Source organism: Esox lucius, chromosome 2 (assembly GCF_011004845.1).
Source record: "Esox lucius isolate fEsoLuc1 chromosome 2, fEsoLuc1.pri, whole genome shotgun sequence".
NCBI lineage: Eukaryota > Metazoa > Chordata > Actinopteri > Esociformes > Esocidae > Esox > Esox lucius.
This window is the reverse complement of record NC_047570.1, coordinates 8,365,452-8,385,026: the sequence shown is the minus strand read 5'-3', so window position 1 is coordinate 8,385,026 and position 19,575 is coordinate 8,365,452.

Genomic DNA, 19,575 nt, shown 5'->3' with positions numbered 1-19,575 from the left:
CGCTATTGATCCCTCGCTCCTTCTCTCCTCTCTCTCTCTTTCTCTCCTCTCTCTCTCTCTCTTTCTCTCCCTCTCTCCCTCTCTCTCTCTCCCTCTCCTCGACCGCTTTCATGCTTCCCCACCGGCCAGCAGCTCCGGCATCGCTAAAGTGCTATTGCCTAAATTAGTTATCCGATTGGTCCCTTTGATTAATGACGGGGCCCCCTGCTTCATTACACATGACAACACGATCAGAATAATCAGACGGAGTCGCCGCCGAAACCGCGGTAGTGACCCCCAGACTCTCGACAATCCGTCTCTCACTCCTCCCTTCAGTCCTCCCCCAAGTTCATTTATAAAATTATTTAACCTATAGGGGCCATAATTTATAGAGTTTGACACTTTTTTCGATCGAGAGCTGTTGTCGAATGTCACAAATGGATAAGAAAACAAGGTAAACTAGATGTGCGAATCAATGGGCAGGACTCTGGGGAATATAAGCAGCATAATCAAGATGCAGGTTTTGACCTTGCATGTCTTATTATTTGTCAGCATACGCCGGGGAGAAGAAAAAGTAGGTGTTTCTCTGAACTGGACGCGCCCACACGTGCGGGAACATGCAGGAGTATATGCGAACACTCGCCTGCACGCGCACACACCAACACAGACGCTCGAATACTCTCACTACTGCAGCATAATATTGTCCAATATACATTATTGACAGGTGGCTCTCAATTTGTTTGGCAGCATCGCACAACATCTCCTTCTGTTTACCACTTTGCGTTGCTCCCCCACCCTTTTATTCGCACTTTAATTATCTTTCCACACAAAGAAACGGTTCTACTTTGTTGTGGACAAAAGCTACGTATGAACAACGTCATATTGCTAAGCTGTGTCTATGTGTTAGCAATAGTGATGGATTGTATTATACAAAACTACTAATTGTGGTTTCACTGTTACCAGGATGTTGTCAGTTGAATAATGAGATAAAGGTAATTCAATATGTGAGGATTATTGATCCGATTGGTAATTTATGCAAATTAAATGTTATGAACTGATCATTGTTTTGTGCTTTGTTTTAAATTGTTATCCACATGAACCTTTTAATTTCTTGAACGTAATGTGAAAGTAGCTGTCCCCAGTTGAATTCACACAAAACAAACAAAGCAGCTCCAGCATTTAACTCTCTTTAGTAAAGGGTTAAAGCCTGTGTAGCATTTATTGAAAACCAATGGAAAGTATAGTTTAACTGACGTATTACTACTCATTGAATGTAAAGTGAGTCAGCATTTTCTAAAGGAATACATACTATTTTTTTACCTTGTTACCTCAGAGAGCCAGAAAACTCAGAGAGCCGTTATCCTACACTGTAAACTCAGGAATGTATGTCAGTGTACAACTTCAAATTAAGTTAAATTGTTTGCCCTTAAAATTACAATGTTCAATTTAATTAAAACCTACAAGCAATTACTTTATTCATTTTCTGTCACAAATCAGCTTGCATGATTGCTGTCTAATGCACCTGCTGAGCTTTTTAGGTTAGAATTAAATGACTCAGTCAGTGACTTTTAACACATAGCTTAGTTATCACAAAAATGTAAGTTATAGTTAACCAGGTGACTGCAGCTAAGTTACTCACCCCTTAATGTGTTGTTCCTTTGAGTTAAACCCCTCATGCTACCTTTAAATGTAGGGAAATGCTTTCCAAATGTGTGATATCAATACCAGCAATGGAGGGTTTTCTAACAAATATTCCTCAGAGGAAATATCAGAGTACTTTTCCCCCAATGATGTTTACTAAAATATTGGGCTATATCCAAGTAGGTGAGAAATGGCCAACTTGGGCAAAAGTGTCAACGCAACTTTCCACTGGTGACGCTGCTCATTCCCTCACTGATGGCAATCATTTGTTTTTATTTTTCATTTTATTTTCATTGGCCCATCCTTTACAAAAGTAATGTTATTGTTATTTTTTTGTTTTATTTAGGTTTTTAATTTACTGTACTATTCCAATAAATAGGGAAGATTGGTTTGTAAGATGACTGTTTATGTTACATGTGCGAATGTGTGTAAAGTTCGAAAAAGATGAGTCATATTTTTTTTTTATTAGGTGTTATTTTATGCTGTTCAAATCCTGATTGAAGGTGGTTTAATAATTCTGCTGAATAGATTGTGATGTTGAATCCTCTCTGCTAGTAGTACTTCCTAACAACTGTTTTTGTGTAGCGGGGTTATCTTAGATCAAGGTTTCACAAAAGAGGAAGAAAAAACACTACAAAAAGGAGATTAACATACAGTCAAAAGAGCACATGTACACCACACACCACACACACAGACACACACAGACACACACCACACACAAAGACACACACAGACACACACAGACACACACAGACACACACAGACACACACAGACACACACAGACATAGCTCTACACACTCTGTCCCAGATTGGAAGGAATCAAACAGGGCCCTGAAGGCCTGGATGGCGGAGACACGGTGTCTGCAACCTAAAGACTGGTTAATAAAGTAGAAAATGTTTAACCGATGTGAGCGGACACAGCAGCCAGGTGCAGGGAGTCTTGGCATCTACGTCTTCCCTCGTTATTCCAATGGCTCCTCTCAAACATTAAACATTATTTATAAACCTCTCAGCTTGAGAAATCATCTCAGGATGAGAAAATAAAAAGTTGAGGACAAAAAGTTGCAGAGGACAACAAAGTCGTGATCTGGATTGTTTCTAAAAGCGGTTGAAATGCAAGAAGGACCACCTCAGATGTCTTCCAACACTTCCTGTTGGTGAGGTACTAAAAATAAATCGGAAAAACAGAGCTCTGCCAAAAAAATAAAACTTCTGTGGGGGTCTTTTTCACTTGCCAAATGTATCATGCAGTTCACAATATCAGCATGTTCTGAACTTCTGTATGTGATCTCCATAATATGTGAATCCATTTAGTGTGCAGGGTTGTTCCAATCCTATCGCGTGGATGTCAGTGAAGGGGGTGTTGAGTAGGAGGGGGGCGGGGCTAGTCGGCCATGCAGTACAGTGTCTGCGCCTCCAGGGTCTTGGGCACACATAGCAGCAGGAAATGAGCACTGCCAGCAAAACAAAACCGAGACAAATCTGCGAGCAGTATCACAATATCCTGATTATCTATTCAATCATTTGTTAGCTATTTCCTGGGAAAAATAGAAATGTCACCACTCAACCCTAAATCATTTGTTGGGCTAATATACGCCAGCTCTCTTCTGCCCCTCGTCGGTTTGAGATGGGTTCAGATCCATGTGGGGGTTGCCATAAATTGTCACGGTCAAGAGAACTCCGATTTACGGCTCTGTCCTAACACGTACAATTAATAGGGAGAAGTCGAGCAGGTCTGGAAAAAATGACCAGATTTTCCTTTTCCTTTTCCTCCCTCTTCCTCGTTCGTTTCTCGGTTAGCGAACGTCCTCCCTGGGTTCCTAATAGAGAGCAACAGTCGAGTTCCGTCCGTCTGGTCCCTTCATCTGTATAATTATCTCTATCTCAATATCCTATCTTTTCCAGCCTCCCCTTTATGTCGCCCCCTCCCCTCACCCCATGGCCTCTCTCCGGGACTCAGATATTGTAGACTGTGAGCTGATTCTCTTGACTGGGCCAGCGGCTTGTTTGAGGGGCTTGTTTTGGGTGAAGTGCTAACACCTGTCTGCTTGCCTCCCGGCGGTAGACGCCTGTGCCCTCGCTGTCAGCCCTGTCTGCTTTGACTAATGATGTGATTGATGGACAAAAGAGTGCGCACGAGGACGCGCACGTGCAATCTCTTCCCGCAAAGCATACAGTCACTCACTCAAGCCAACAACGCATATGCGCGCGCGCACACCCGCACCCGAACACACACAGCTCCTAGTATCTCCAGCCGGGTGTCGTAGCACAGTAGCACAGTATAGTGTAGTGTCAGCAAGCCACCATGGAGTGACGGCTGAAGCTGAAGGTGTATTTCCCCTGCATGGCTCATTACCCAGTAATGGCAAAGGGAGGGGAAGCAAAAAAGAAAAAAGAAAAGAAAGAATAGAAGAAGAAACTGATTTTTCTCATGACACCAGACAGCAGGCAGGTTTATGGACTAACGGCCCATCACAACAAACCCATCATGGAGGGGCGCACACATTGGAGCGCCCACCTCGCCACCCCCTCCCCCACCCGCGCTCTGCCACGCCAAGAGGAAGCTGCTCGGCTGGGAGTGAGACAGCCGAGAGGGAAGCGAGAGGCGAGGGGAGATTATGATTCCGAGTGGAACACAGGCGGAACCGTTGTCTCTCTGATTAGGCAGATTGGCTCGTTTGTTTTGGTCATGTGGTGCTCTGGGAGAGAGGAAAACGATCACTGTAATAAAATGCGAACAGAACTTTGCAACAGATGCGGCTGAATATCAGCCTCGCAGAGACGATTTGAATTCCTCCGGTGATGTGCACAATCGATCTCCTCTATTATCCCCGTGTAGATTCTTCCAAACCACACATCATATCGAATGAGGCTCCGCTCAACTGTTCTGGTGACTACATTAGAGGCTGGCACAACTCCTCTCTATGAAATACAGGGTATTTTGAGCAACATTCAACCTCTGAAACGGAAGTCAAACTCCAAATTCTCCAAATTCAAGTTCACTGATTAAATTCTGATTATTATTATTTATTATAGTCGTCCAATGCGCTCATAGTGCATAGTCCAATGGAATTGCATTTCTAACACCCAACCATACATATTGGAGAGTTGCAAAGTGCTAACGGATTTGGGGCCCAGCAGCATCTTAAGCAAGGCTGTGCTATGCTAGTGTGCATTCCATTTTACAGTAGCCTTGGCAAATTTTGAACATGTGTGTAAAAGGGGTGGAACGCCACTGTAAATCACTGATGGTGGCCAAACAATTTGACCCAATCAAATGCCTTGCTTGGGCAAAGCTCCCAAAGGTGTTCACAAATCATTGCAAAAATAGCTAGCTATTTTCATCAACTTTGCCATGAGTATATGACAAAGTTGTGAGTCATAATGGACAAACAATAAGTCACATTTAACTCACAATCGACTCCAGTGAGTTGCTTGCAGAACAATGGCAAATGGATCAGGCCTCAGCCATTTCGCTGAGCCAGTACAACGATAGACTAAAATGTTTTCTTTTACTGCCATTTTCTTGTCCTCCATTTCACTTGGAACTGTGTATGCTTTGGCGATTCCTGTTGAGTTCAGAACATGAACCAGAACACTGACCCCAATTTTTTTTTATCAGAATAGAAACAATCGTTGTCATCGATTTCTACACTACCAGTTTAAATAAATCTCAGACTGTCTGCCACTCTAGGGAAACTTTTATATTCCAAAACTGGTCGGAATGACCCGATGGCTCCCGTCTCTAAAGGCAGACGCACCCTGCAGCGATTGTAGACCTAGTCTTTTCCTACAATCGCTAATGCACCCCACACTTTGTTTTGTTGACCACCCACGGCTAGCTTAACACCTATGTGTGCGCTAGTCTTTAGTTCTAGAATTATATCTAGATAATGAATGAAAACACTGAAGAAAATGTGAATTCAGTATCGGGGGTAGGGGACTCATTTCACCAAATTGAGTCAATGAAACCATTACAGCTCCTCTGTTTAACCTCTGTACTGAATAAAACAGATATTTTGGTGCGTCTACCTAGAGGCTACGGTCAGTTTAGTTTCCAGACCTCCGTGGATGCGTGACAACAATTTAAGACATTTGGATGACAGGCAGGTAACCAGTCTTTGGAGAGGGATTTGAACAGGGACACGGCAATATCCAGACATAGGCAGTTCCTCTCATGGAGTGAGGTTAGTGCATTCTTGGAAAGCTGCAGTTATCAAGCGGATATGTCCAGGGCTGTGCTTGGCATTTTGGTAAGCCACAATATTTAATGATGTTATGTGACAGAGACATCCCATTATTTATTTTATTTGCATTATTAAGTATATTAACAATACACTAAATAAGTATTTCAAGTCAATTATTCTAGTACTGTAGTCCTTATTTGAAGCTCAAAAAGCCATAGTAACAGTTTACAAATCAAGGAGCCAAAAGCCTTTCTACGGTATAATTCAGATCCCAATGTTAACCAAGAAGAGCCATTTGTAAAAGAGCTGTTCGTTTTTGAATGACCAATCCTTATATTTCCTTACAACCAGAAACTATAAAACCGTAGCTGGGCCCTCAACTCATTAAGCTCCAGATCCCTGACCTTTCTGATAGCGTTGAGGTCAATGTCTACATGCAGTGTTAATGAAACATAGACCACAACATGATCACAGGTCGTGTCACTGACTCCAGGTTAGATACTGGGAGTGTTATTGTAAAGAGTCAGCATGTCATCATCACGTCCCCATGAAATGGATCTGTGTAGTTTTGGTGGAGACTTTCTGTTGTTGTTCGCGGAACAAGCCAGTATAAGGCTTTTATATATTAGCTGTCATTGTGCTTGGAGAAGGCAATGTTTCATATGAGTGATTTGTGAATGCAGTTGGGATGGCGTGAATGAGAAGCGTACGATTTGGTTTCAACATCGAACGCATTGTTTCGACGACACCGGGTGGCACAAAACATGCCGAGTTCACTTATGAAACAAAGGCAGTGGAAGTTCTTTGTTAGCTATCATTTTTACGAGAAAATGTATATTTGTTTTGCCCTTTGTTGTGGTTACAAGATTCCATTAATTGTGATAATTTGCCATGATTTCAGACATAATCATAAGCTGCATTTTCAATATGGGCTTTTACACTTTCGACTGTATACAGTATGAATACCACGATACAGTTAGGTTTGGAAATATTTGGACGCAGACACAATTTCCATAATTTTGGTTCTGTACGCCACCACAATGGATTTGAAATGAAACGACCGAGATGCAATTCAAGTGCAGACTTTCAGGGGTTTATCTGGAACGCATGGACATCACCAAACGTTGGATTTCCTCCTTTGTGATGCTTTGCCAGGCCTGTCTTCTGTTGTTGTTAGTTTGTGGGTCTTTCTGCCTTAGGTTCTGTCTTCAGCAAGTGAAATGCATGCTTGATCGGGTTGAGATCAAGTGATTGACTCGGCCATTGCAGAATATTCCACTTCTTTGCCTTAAAAATCTTCTGGGTTGCTTACGCAGTATGTTTTGGGTCATTGTCCACCTGTACAGTGAAGTGCCGTCCAATCATTTTTGTTGAATTTGGCTGAATCTGAGCAGACCATATATCCCTATACACTTCAGAATTCACCCAGCTGCTTCTGTTTTCTGTCACATCCTCAATAAACACTAGTGACCCAGTGCCATTGGAAGCCATGCATGGCCATGCCATCACATTTCCTCCCTCATGTTTTACAGATGATGTGGTATGCCCCGGATCATGAGTCGTTCCAAGCCTTCTCTATCCTTTTTTATACCCACCATTCTGGTGCAGGTTGATCTTAGTTTCATCTGTCCATAGAATGCTGTTCCAGAACTGGCCTGGCTTTTTTAGATGTTTTTTGGCTATGTCTAATCTGGCTTTTCTATTCTTGAGGCTAATGAATGGTTTGCACCTTGTGGTGAACCCTCTGTATTTGCTCTTGGGAAGTCTTCTCTTCATGGCTGACTTGGATAATGATATGCCTACCTCCTGAAGAGTGTTTACTTTACTTGGATGGATGATGTGAAGTATTTATTTATATTATTTTATATTATTTATACCATGGAAAGGATCCTACGATCATCCACCACTGTTGTCTTCCATGGATGTCCAGGCCTTTTTGTGTTGCAGAGCTCATCAGTGTTTAATTCTTTTTCTCTGAATGTACCAAACTGTTGATTTGGCCATTTTATTTGTAGCCTGCGTATGGCCTGTTTCACTTGCATTGAGAGCTCCTTTGACCTCATGTTGTATGTTCACTGCAACAGCTTCCAAATGCGAATGCCACACTTGGAATCAACTCCAGACCTTTTACCTGCTTAATCGATGAAGAAATAACAAAAGGAATAGCCCACACCTGTCCATGAAACAGCTTTTGAGTCAATTGTCCAATTACTTTTGGTCCCTTGAAAAAGAGGGGGCTACATATTAAAGAGTTGTAATTCCTAAATCCTTTCTCCAATTTGGATATGAATACCCTCAAATTAAAGCTGAGTGCACTTTAAGCCCTTGTTCATTATTTAACTGTAACTTGAATATATCTTGGTATACAGCCAAAATAAAAAAACTTGTGTCAGTGTCCAATTAGTTCCGGACCTAACTGTATATAGATATTTACTGTGTGTATATGCATATATATATATATATATATACACGTATACTGGATGTTTTCTGATGTATGTGAAAATACCATGTATGTGAAATGCTGAATAATTTTGTCCTCAGAAGAGGATGATCCAATAATAATAAAGTACTAAGTGAATAAAGAAATTAAAATAATGCCGAGCCAGACTTTATTAGACTGTCCATTAAATAATGTTGAGTCAACATCATTTACATATGGCTCAGCAGCTTAATGCTTAGCATCACGGCTCTCAGATTATAAAAATCTTGGTTAGTGACCCAGTAGAGATATCTGACCATTCGCTTTCTTGTATAGCTTAGACCCCTCCTTCTCCGTCAATACAAACCCACACACATTCTGTTTGATGAAGGTTTGAATTCTAATCAACCTGCCTACACATTGTTGGAAGTACAATAGAGCAATGCAGCTAGAAGGTCAGCACTTTGTACTGCAAAAACCTTGACATAACATATAGGTGGATTAGGCATTGTGGTGCTCATGGGAATTTCCTTTCCATTTGGCTCACTTGGAACATTGTTTGAGTCTTCATACTACATGTTTGGTGTTTGTGAGGAAGAGCATGACAGTGATGAGTGTGATGATGACATCACTGTAGATAGGGCCTTCCTGTCCCCCCAAACCTTGACAAAAGTATCATTCCCCTTCCTCACCACTTCCTGAATGCTATTCCCTATTCAAATTAAAAGTTGAAAGACAAAAACATTTACTCTCTCGCTCTGGATCAGTCACCATCTTTTTTACACACAGGGATTTCATTAGTGGGGGTGTTCGGTCCGAGTACACAGCATTGCATCATCCAGCGTTAATGTTTCCTCCTGAAATCCAAATTCTAGAGTTCATTCAAGACTCGAGTGGGAGAGGATGCGCCACAGCCCTCTTCAGACTCAGTAAGACGGATGTCCCAGATATGGCTGGATATGTTCACATTCACTATCACGACTTAAAGCAGGAGCAGGCCAGATTGATGTAGCGGCCCTGGTTTTCCCGGGAATCAAAGAAGCATGCGTCTGAAGTGAGGGATGATGGAGGAGGCCGTCGGAGGAGAGGATGGGGATGTCTTAAACTGCGCCCACCATGAGGACCAACAGCATTATCATTAAGGGATCCTGTACGCAGAAAAAATCACCAGGCAACGTTTTGATTAAGGAGGTGTCTCTCAAGAGTCTTTGGCGCCGGGCAAAATAAAGGACATGTTTTTCATTTTAGCAGAAGATTTATGCTTTGAAAAATGTGGAAGTGGAAGTTGAATAATGGGATATTGGCATGCTTTGGTTTCTTAATAGCTGTAATTGCTCTTTTTTACCAAAGGCCTGTTGCCATTTCCTTCCAGTGCGATGAGGAATATGTATGCTGCGTGTTAATACGTGATTTAATACAGAAATGTTACTCCCAAAAAACTGCAGTGTACTGGCAAGAGTCGTCGTTTATTCTGAGACGCAGAAAGTTGTGAGGTACAGTGGAAGACATCCTTCATATCTGCAATTGTGATGCACCAGCTACGCACTCACTCTTGGAGTAGACGAGATAGAGGACTTTTGGATGTTTATTCGATAATACTAAAAATAACATGGATGTGTTTTGTGTAGATGTGCTTGTGTATGTTCTTTTATGATTGTGTTTGTCTTGCATGTGCTTCTCACTGTGTTCTATCTCATGGGTCTCAGCATAAGCTGGTAGGAGCATGTTTTTGGTATGTGTGTGTGCCTGTGTGTGTGTGTGTGTCAGAGGTACTGCAGAGATTACCGGTCCCAGCCTCTCTGCTCCAGCCAGCCCCCAAGCGGCTCGTCCCAGAGGAGCTAGCCGCTGAACCCGCTCCAGAGTGGCTGCCTCGTCCACTGATCCGGCTCTGACAGACGGCTCCCCTTAGCCCGGCCGTCCCCTGGTGCCTGGCCAGAGAGAGCGGCAGCACTGGTCAGGCCCTCCGCAGACTGTCTGTGTGAGTCCCACCTCGGGCCCTGCCAGCTCCCATCCAGCGCTGAACTCCTGTCAGCCCTATCCACCCCTTACGATCCCAGCACCAGGAGCAGGACTGGAGGGAAAACCCGCCGCTGACGTGACGCAACTGTGGGCGTGGACCTGGCAAAACTCCCTCGGCGTCAACGCGCGACAGCGAGACAAAGTGATGACGGCTATATCTGAGACCATGATAACCGGGCCTGGAACTCTGGAGAGCGGCCCGCAGCAACCTCTACGTAGAGTCCAGGCTGTCCGGGTCAAGGTTAAACTATTCGAGGGCGACCCGCTGCTCGGTCTGGGCTCCCAAGGTCGGGCGTGATGGCCGTGTTGTGCCAAGGTGCTTCTTCCGAGTTAAATAAAGACGTCAATGTTGTTTCAATGTCAAGCAAAAATCATCAGAAACCAAAACGAAACAGGACGCTGTTCTTTTTCCAAATATATTCACATGGTGATGTATCTGAGGAGGGAAGAGCAGCGAAAGAAGTAGAGCGAGGATAGCAAGGAGCTGGGAAGACAGATGGATGGGTGCTTTGCGTTTGAATATCATCCTCATCAGTACTCAACTTCAAACGCCTCCACCGGGGGAATGGGTTCTCATTGGTAAGATAATGCAGTTCCATAGAGAGAAGGACGTCAGGGATTCGATGCTGCGCTTCAGTGTAGGCCCTGGCCAAGCATCCAGTGATAAACATCTCCATTTACAATGCATTGAATAACTAAAATAATTATCTGAGACTTCAAACGATGTCCATGGCAGGCTATTTTTTGCCCATAAGCTTAATTATTTTGAAAATCGTATTTATATTCTGCCTCAGAATGATGGACTGCGAATGCTGTGTTTTAATATGCAAACCCCTTGTCAACAAACTCCGATTGAGAGGCTACCAATTATTGCGAAGGCAGTAGAGAGATGCTTATCTAGTGGAGGACTTAGTTCATCGTCGCGAGCGAGGAAGTGCTTTATTGATTGACCATCAGGTAGCTAATAACACGGGTTATCTACATGTAGCATGAGACAGCGTCTCTCCTCAATTCAGCGCTAGTATCAAGATTTACGCTGTCCTACAGCCCTAACATAGGCAAGAGAGGAAGGTTATATAGCAAAGAGAGCTAATGAAGGTCATTCTATCGTAAAAGTATCTTCCTCATTAGAATGGGAGGATTCTGGCACTAACCTATTTCACAATTTCACGTAGGCATTCCCTCGCTGTATTGATCATTGGGCAGTGGTCTTAAACACATATTTGATGCTGATGGAGATATACTACTGTATCGTGTCTAAGGCACTTTTACGTTAAGAGTCATTGCATGATCATTGCACAGTGTGAAGACGCCAAACAAACAACATGTGTACGTAATTCATGCTCTTTCACAGTGGAACAAATGTCAAGATTCATCATGACAACAAAAAAACTACAGATTATTAATATTCTGTTTGTGCCTTCATTCCAATAATGCTTACAAACTTTAGGTTACAGCTTAATTTACCACATGCCACTCAGAGACTCATATGTGTGTCCACGGCTGTGCATTCATTGGGCATACATGTCACTTGAGAAGGTGTGATCTGGTGTCCAAACATTCCCTGCTGTGATGGGAGAGTCCATGTTTGTCATGAAGCCCAAGTCTCCTGAGGAATTACCACAACCTCAAACCTCCTCAAACCGCAATCGCGTGCACACACACACACACATGCACAAATGCACCCACGCCTGCACACATGCACCCTGGAGTGTAACACACTTAACACTCACACACAATTTATTTTACCTAACATGCCTAGACCTAAAACCAGGGTGGAGGATCATGTTACACGCGTCCTTATTGAAAAGTCTAATGGAGAGGATATTAGCAGTCCATTTCCTAGTTGGTCATTGTTTTTCAGGCAAAATAGTGTGGCTGAGGGCTGAAAGAAAGGATTACCAAACTGAAGTTCAAGGTTTCCTGGAATCCTCAGGGGAGGCAATGTGCTGAAGGCCTGAGATTACATTTCAGTCCAACCGTACCGTCAAACCTCTCCAGACAGAACAGGAAATTGTGTCGCTGTCACAGAAACGCATGAGAGAAATGTAAAATGCCCTCCCTGTAAAGGACGCCTCATATGCACCCTGGGGTCTCCCCCCAGGGACCCTCTGCTGGTGTCCATCTTGTGTCAAATACCACTTTTTAATACAGAATTTGTATTGAGGGTTTGCCCCCCCCCCCACCCAAAATCCAATGAATCTTCTTTGGTTACTAAGCAATGCTGCTCAACTTGACATAGCATAGCGGTGCATACCAAAACAGAAGGAACTGGGAGGAATAACAAGTATGAGAGCAGATGTGGAATCCTACAGTAAGTAAATACACACGTAATTATTGTGTTTAAAGAGTAGCTACAGGACTCCAAAATTGAAAGGCATCGTATGTCACATTTCAAACTTTCAAACTGTCAGTGACATTTCCGGAAAAAAAACTATGGAGATAAAACCAAAAAAAGTAACACTGAGTATTCCCTTAGTCTTGAAACCCCATATATAAAATAAACATCTAACAAATTAGACATACGAATAGCCAGACATAAGTCACTACCATGTTGAAATGTTACCCGTCAGTTACTGCCACAAATCCCTCTAATTTGTTTGACAATGCCTTTTGGTAGCACAGATGAAATCCGTTCCCCTTTCTGTATCACCTGACTGAACCAAAGTTAGAAATGAAATGGTTTCTTTTCTTCATCACCGAGGACGACTTTTATAGCTTATAGTTATCATGGACGATAGATGTTTCTATTTAAAGGTGTGATTCGTCAGTGTTAACACTGTCCAGATTGCAGCCCATCACTGAAATGAATGCAGTTAGGAACAGACAGCCTTGTCGGTGTATGATTCAAGGAGGGTCTGTAAGAGAGCCGAGGGGAGGGGGCACAAGGGTGACGGAAACGTCCGGCAAAACACCCCCAGGTGTGGCCATACAGACTTGAGTTTTGACTGAGGTACTTCCAGGCTAGCCCCGGGAACGATTTATCAATGCAAAGTTAATAACATCCATTTGAATCTAACTAAAAATCAATATTTCATTACCAAATTGTTAGCGGGAATGAAGAAGGATCGCGGAAGTCGGCACGGGCGCGTTGGAAAGGAGGCGTCAGGAGGTTCGATGGGAAGACGGGATGATTCATGTTACCATCAGGCCAAGAGGGGGAGTAAGAGGGGGCGAAGCAGGGCCAAGGAGGACGGACGCTGGAAAAACTTGGAGAAGGCTCGCTCCCGGGTGACCTTGGTAGGGAGGGAAAAATATATATATAAGAAAATGAAAGCAACTGTCAAGTCCCCACAGGCCAGGATCAGCCCATAAATCACACGGGAGACCACGGGGAGGGAGGGGAACCAGAAGCAGAGGGTGTTAACCCTTAAACTGGGCTTTCTTCACATCCACACAGACCGGTCACATATTCTTAGACCTGCCAAACCAAAACTCAAATGAGGATATTAACCCTTGAGCATTTACATATATCCATGCATACTGCTTATTTCCGAACATTCACCCTTATTGTAAGGTGTTAGTGAAGGTATTGATAAAATATAAATGAAATGAAGTGTTCTAAAAAGAGTCTGATAGGATTTTTGCATGGCAGGCGGCTCAATGACCAGAGAAGATAAAGCCCTGTTTGCCTAATAGGTTTTTGCCCTTTATCCAGCAAGATCACTTCTAAGTGGCAATGATATTATTTGGCAGGAGCCTTAATGGAAGTTGCAAGTAATATCAGCCTTGAAGGTTATGGTCACAAAATGTGTAGAAAAAGATCTAACAATATCCTCTTTTTCTCTTCAGAGCACATTAATGGCATTCGATCTGATGCGGAGGTGTAGTGGTGGTAAAAAACAAATAGGTGGATGAACTGTGTTTTGTCACGTTTACTTCACACTATACCACTACTGTAACTCTATTAAAGGAGCTGCAGATTAAATAATTTAAGAAGTATACATTTGAATGGAATACAACACGTGGAATTTATTTTATTAAATGCATGTTTTACTCTTAAAAGGATGGAGCGGTTTTAGGAACGCTGAACAAACAGTGTTTTGTATTTGCATAACACAACTCATTTTCTTATTAGTCAATCACAGTTTGCCATTCCTCTTGCTGATTTTGCACCGCACTCAACCAGTGAGAGCGATATCGCCGGGCAGCCGCGAATGGTCTCTTTTGTACGATTAGTTTCCATACATCACTGGTTTTCGGTTGTACCTTAGTGTATATATTGTCCAACCCGTCAATACTTTGGCTCAACGTTGTAAATATTTCCCATCTTTCCCAACATTTACAGACTATTTTTGTACATGCTATTTCTAGCCAGCCAGGCTAAGTACTAGCCAGTTACGCTAGTTCATTTCTGCTGTCAGACACATGATTTGTTTAAGATAATATCATAAGAATTTATTACTATTATCGGTTAATATGCATTTAAATTCTTTATTTAGCCACATTCTATACAAATTTGCCCAAATGTAACAAATAGCCTATGTGGCCTATGCCTCGTGGAACGGTACATATTCCACATAACAGTCTCATGCAAATGCCAACAAACTGGTTACATAACAGTCACGCTATCCTATGCTAACCAGTACTTGGACATTTTTCCTGTAAGTGTATTCATATACATTTTTGCTATGTAGTGAACAGACAAGGTATAGAGGCATTTCAACTGATGACTAATAACGCTAAAGGTGTACTGCACTTGCACAGTCCTTAAACAAACAATATGACCAATAGATAAATGCTTAATGCTAAGATTGTTGCATTAATGTGTATTGTAACAATGTTATATGATCCAAAGAAAATGTAATGTGTTGTGCGGAACCATCAGTAATCACAACACAGTTCCCGGCATAGACAATGCTCCCCCACATCATCCATGCATTACACTGCAATCTTATATTCACGACCAAACTCATTCAACAAATGTTTTAGATCAAAAGCTAGGGCTGTCAGAAAACTTTACGACTGAGCCGTATTGTCAAGATGTCGTCAGATGGTTGAAAGACAGTTCTACCTTATGGGGTCTAGGTTTTTAAACTTCCCGCCATTCAGCACACGCCCATGGTATATATTTAGCCAAATAAGACAGGCTTATAGTTCAGCACCCCACACACACCCGTACATGCATTTATGGTCTTGTTTCACACATCAGAAAGCAACGTACACCCTCTGTGTCTGGGTCTGATATTATTACAGAAATTACAACAAGACAAGCTTGCCTTAATCGAACCCATGCCATGTTTCCATTCAATTTAAATGTTATACTCTTATTGTATAGAAAAACCATTACAGCTCTGGAAAATATTAAGAGACTACTGCACCTTTTTCTTTCCTTTCAAAAAAGTCAAAAAGGAAGGTTTTGAGTGAGGAACAGAAGGGTTAAAATTAACATCCATCCATCCATCCATCTTCTACCGCTTATCCGGGGCCGGGTCGCGGGGGCAGCAGTCTAAGCAGGGATGCCCAGACTTCCCTCTCCCCAGACACTTCCTCTAGCTCTTCCGGGGGGACACCGAGGCGTTCCCAGGCCAGCCGGGAGACATAGTCCCTCCAGCGTGTCCTAGGTCTTCCCCGGGGTCTCCTCCCGGTGGGATGGGACCGGAACACCTTCCCAGGAAGGCGTTCCGGAGGCATCCGAAAAAGATGCCCAAGCCACCTCAGCTGACCCCTCTCGATGTGGAGGAGCAAAACGGCTCTACTCTGAGCTCCTCCCGGGTGACCGAGCTTCTCACCCTATCTCTAAGGGATCGCCCAGCCACCCTGCGGAGAAAACTCATTTCGGCCGCCTGTATCCGGGATCTTGTCCTTTCGGTCATGACCCAAAGCTCATGACCATAGGTGAGAGTAGGAACGTAGATTGACTGGTAAATCGAGAGCTTCGCCTTGCGGCTCAGCTCTTTCTTCACCACGACAGACCGATACATCGACTGCATTACTGCAGAAGCTGCACCGATCCGTCTGTCAATCTCCCGTTCCATCCTTCCCTCACTCGTGAACAAGACCCCTAGATACTTAAACTCCTCCACTTGAGGCAGGCACTCTCCACCAACCTGAAGTGGGCAAGCCACCCTTTTCCGACTGAGGACCATGGCCTCGGATTTGGAGGTACTGATTTTCATCCCCACCGCTTCACACTCGGCTGCAAACCGTCCCAGTGCATGCTGAAGGTCCTGGTTAGAAGGGGCCAACACGACAACATCATCTGCAAAGAGCAGAGACGAAATCGTGTGGTCCCCAAACCTGACACCCTCCGGCCCCTGGCTGCGCCTAGAAATTCTGTCCATAAAAATTACAAACAGAACCGGTGACAAAGGGCAGCCCTGCCGGAGTCCAACATGCACTGGGAACAAGTCTGACTTACTGCCGGCAATGCGGACCAAGCTCCTGCTTCGGTTGTATAGGGACCTGACAGCCCTTAGCAAAGGACCCAGGACCCCATATTCCCCAAGCACCCTCCACAAGATGCTGCGAGGGACACAGTCGAATGCCTTCTCCAAATCCACAAAACACATGTGGATTGGTTGGGCAAACTCCCATGAACCCTCCAACACCCTGTAGAGGGTATAGAGCTGGTCCAGTGTTCCACGGCCCGGACGAAAACCACACTGTTCCTCCTGAATCCGAGGTTCTACTATCGGCCGTATTCTCCTCTCCAGAACCCTGGCATAGACTTTCCCGGGGAGGCTGAGAAGTGTGATCCCCCTATAGTTGGAACACACCCTCCGGTCCCCCTTCTTAAAAAGAGGGACCACCACCCCGGTCTGCCATCCCAGAGGCACTGTCCCCGACCGCCACGCGATGTTGCACAGGCGTGTCAACCAAGACAGCCCCACAACATCCAGAGACTTGAGGTACTCAGGGCGGATCTCATCCACCCCCGGTGCCTTGCCACCGAGGAGTTTCTTGACCACCTCTGTGACTTCAGCCCGGGTGATGGACGAGTCCACCACTGAGCCCTCATCCTCTGCTTCCTCAATGGAAGACATGTCAGCGGGATTGAGGAGATCCTCGAAGTACTCCTTCCACCGCCCGACGACATCCTCAGTTGAGGTCAACAGCTGCCCACCTCTACTGTAAACAGCGTTGGTAGGGCACTGTTTCCCTCTCCTGAGGCGCCGGATGGTTTGCCAGAATCTCTTCGAGGCCAGCCGATAGTCCTTCTCCATGGCCTCACCGAACTCCTCCCAGGCCCGAGTTTTTGCCTCCACAACCACCCGGGCTGCAGCCCGCTTGGCCTGTCGGTACCCGTCAGCTGCCTCAGGAGTCCTACAAGCCAACCAGGCCTGATAGGACTCCTTCTTCAGCTTGACGGCATCCCTTACTTCCGGTGTCCACCACCGGGTTCGGGGATTGCCGCCTCGACAGGCACCGGAGACCTTACGGCCACAGCTCCGAGCGGCCGCTTCGACAATGGCGGTGGAGAACATGGTCCACTCGGACTCAATATCTCCAACCTCCCTCGGGATCCAGTCGAAGCTCTGCCGGAGGTGGGAGTTAAAGATCTCTCTGACAGGAGACTCGGCCAGACGTTCCCAGCAGACCCTTACAGTACATTTGGGCCTGCCGAGTCTGTCCAGCTTCCTCCCCCGCCATCGGATCCAACTCACCACCAGATGGTGATCAGTTGACAGCTCCGCCCCTCTCTTCACCCGAGTGTCCAAGACATACGGCCGCAGGTCAGATGAGACGACAACAAAGTCGATCATCGACCTGCGGCCTAGGGTGTCCTGGTGCCACGTGCACTGATGGACACCCTTATGCTTGAACATGGTGTTCGTTATGGACAAACTGTGACTAGCACAGAAGTCCAATAACTGAACACCACTCGGGTTCAGATCAGGGGGGCCGTTCCTCCCAATCACGCCCCTCCAGGTGTCACTGTCGTTGCCCACGTGGGCGTTGAAGTCCCCCAGTAGAACAATAGAGTCCCCAGTCGGAGCACTTTCCAGCACCCCTCCCAGAGACTCCAAGAAGGTCGGGTACTCTGCACTGCGGTTCGGCCCGTAGGCACAAACAACAGTGAGAGACCTATCCCCGACCCGTAGGCGCAGGGAAACGACCCTCTCGTTCACCGGGGTAAACTCCAACACATGGCGGCAGAGCTGGGGAGCTATAAGCAAACCCACACCAGCCCGCCGCCTCTCACCATGGGCAACTCCAGAGTGGTGAAGAGTCCATCCTCTCTCAAGGAGTGTGGTTCCAGAGCCCAAGCCGTGCGTAGAGGTGATCCCGACTACCTCTAATCGGAACCTCTCAACCTCACGCACTAACTCAGGCTCCTTCCCCGCCAGCGAGGTGACATTCCACGTCCCTAGAGCCAGTTTCTGTGTCCAGAGATCGGGTTGTCTAGGCCCCTGCCTTCGACTGCCGCCCGATCCTCTTTGCACCGGCCCCTTATGGTCCCTCCTGTGGGTGGTGAGCCCACGGGAGGGCGGCCCCACGTCACCCGTTCGGGCTGAGCCCGGCCGGGCCCCATGGGGGAAGGCCCGGCCACCAGGCGCTCGCATTCGAGCCCCAACCCCGGGCCTGGCTCCGGGGTGGGGCCCCGGCTGCGCCATACCGGGCGACGTTAATTAAAATTAACAGACCACTGCAAATCGAACACTTCTGTTCCTCACTCAAAACTTTCCTTTTCCACTGTTTTGGAAAGGAAAGGAAAATTTGCAGTTGTCTCTTAATTTTTTGCGGAGCTGTATATAGCATATTTACCAAAATAAATATGCTATATATTTATTTTTAATCTGATTTCATACACAAACACACCTTTCATCAGCTGGGCCTTTTTCACACTTAAATCAGAAAGCATCCTGTTCCCCCCAGTTAACCAAAGTGTCTGTGGTCCGCTATTAAATAACACTGATGAAAACAAGCCTGCTTAAAACAAACCCTTGCCGTGTTTGGATTCAATCTCAAAGTTAAACTCTTATTGTATAAAAAAAGTAAATGTTTTTTGTTTTTTAATGATTTAAATTATTTTATTTTTTTTGCCCAACCCCAGGTCTTATCAACGTTCCTATGAAACAGGCTCACCAGGGGCTTTACAGCTTTTGAGTCCACAAACGACAACCACGTGAAATGTTTATCAGGTGGTCCGTTAGTCTGTGGTTAATGCCAAGCCATGTGTGGGAATAGTTATTAGAGTATATTCCACTGTAAGGCTTTGGTGTGTTTGAAAACAAATATTTTATGTGAAGTGAAACAGTTATCCCGTCCCATTGTTTATATCTTATAAATATAAAGATTGATGGTAAATACGTGATACAAATCATGTCATAAATTACACAATGCACAATGCCTTAAGTTACACAGGCTTACCATGTCATATTTCG